The 1,897-nt window shown below is 43.5% G+C and overlaps 1 pseudogene; it reads left to right on the plus strand.

Moving 5' to 3' along the window:
• Positions 1-498: 498 nt before the first annotated feature.
• Positions 499-860, plus strand: LOC105732830 (large ribosomal subunit protein uL29-like; annotated as a pseudogene).
• The last annotated feature ends 1,037 nt before the right edge of the window (positions 861-1,897 follow it).

Here is a 1,897-nt window from a genome sequence, read left to right on the forward strand (position 1 = left end):
CATTTTGGGAAAATCTACCCTTAGATTGTCTCCTATATATTCAGCCTTTCCTTCTTTAGTTGAACGTTTCAACGTTTCAACATGTCCATGCTTTTCCCATCTTAACACAAAACAATAGTCCTTAAAAAAACCTTTCCCATGAGTCCACCTTGCCAGCCTGTGAGCGCACAAATCTCTCTTTTCTCATTCACAGACACTAAAGAATTATCTACACTCATTGCTCCCATTTTCTTATTCAAACTCATCCTGCATGCCATGCTAATCTGCCTTCCACTCCCACCATTAACCCAAGCCTTCCTTTGCTAAGTGAGCATGGACATCGGTACTCTTTGGAAGATAGTTGCCATTGGGAAGTTACTTTCACTAAATCCACATACTGACTTGGGTTTTTATGCACCAATTTCTGCCTTACTTTCTATTATAATGGAAGAGGTGGTCTTGATTCTATTTAAGACCTCCTCATTCGCTCTTTCTTTCGGAGCGGCGGCCTGTGTAGCAATGGCCAAGATAAAGGCTCGAGACCTTCGGGGGAGGAGGAGCTGCTGAAACAGCTGGACGACCTGAAGGTGGAGCTGTCCCAGCTGCGCGTCGCCGAAGTGACAGGCGGCGCGGCCTCCAAGCTCTCTTAAGAGCCGAGTCGCCCGCAAACCTATTGCCCGTGTACTCACAGTTATTAACCAGACTCAGAAAGAAAACCTCAGGAAATTCTACAAGGACAAGAAGTACAAGCCCCTGGACCTGCGGCCGAAGAAGACACGCGCCATGCGCCGGCTCAACGAGCACGAAGAGAACCTGAAGACCAAGAACAGCAGCGGAAGGAGCGGCTGTTCCCGCGGCGGAAGTACACAGTCAAGGCCTGAGTGGCGCGCTGTCAATAAAGCACAGCTGGCTTGGAAAAAAAAAAAAAAATACCTCCTCACTCCAGCCCTGGGTTCCATCACCTCCTTGAATATATAACTCTTGGAACTATCTCCTCTTCACTGGATCATGTCCATTTGCATACCTTCATGCATTAAAAGTGAGCCCTCTTAAGCCTGAAAAACAGCAAAACTACTCAATAGAGTTCTCTATACTCGCTCTTTTCCATTTTCTTTCCTACTAGTTTACTCTCAGTTCTCTTCATTCATGCTTTTATTCCTACCATGTCATTAAAATTGTACTTTTCAAGGTCATGAATGACCTGCATCTCGCCAAAGCTGAAGCCAAGTGTGAATGCTACACTGGTCCCATCTTCCTCTAACCTAGCAGCAGCTCAGTGAACTGAACACTTCCTCTGTCTCCAGGCTTCTGTGATGACATATTTTCCTGTTTTGTCCTTACATCACTGGCCTTCCTTTCTTGTCCTTTACTACTACCTCTTTATCTAGACTCTTTCTGCATTCATTCTACTCTCATCCAGTCTCATGAATATAAGCAATATCAATAAGATAAAAACAGTCAAGTTTATATACACAGATGTAAGCTACAAGTCATACCCAGCCACACATTTGACTCAGATGTTTAATAAGACGTCTTAATAAGCATAAAACGTTTTTCTTGATTCATTCTCTCCCTCTTCTTCTGGTTATCCTCTGTCTTCATCAAAACAAATGTTCCCACCATCTACTCAGTTGCTCCATCCTTATTCTAGGAGTCATTCTTGATTCTTCTTTGTTCCTCTTCTCCCATTGTATTACTTTGTTTTCTCTTGTTTATAGAAGAGTACCTGAAATTGAGAAATTTATAAAGAAAAGGAGTTTATTTCTACATTTATGGGGGCTAAAAAGTCCAACGTTGAGGAGTTACATTTGCTGAGAACCTTCTTGCTAGTAGGTGCTCTACTGAATACGGAGGCAGTGCAGGGTATCACATGGTGAGGGGCTGAGTGTGCTCACATGCTAGCTCAAGTCTCTCTTCT

Source organism: Aotus nancymaae, unplaced genomic scaffold (genome assembly GCF_030222135.1).
Source record: "Aotus nancymaae isolate 86718 unplaced genomic scaffold, 86718_ANA_hifiasm-v0.15.2.pri h1tg000057l, whole genome shotgun sequence".
NCBI lineage: Eukaryota > Metazoa > Chordata > Mammalia > Primates > Aotidae > Aotus > Aotus nancymaae.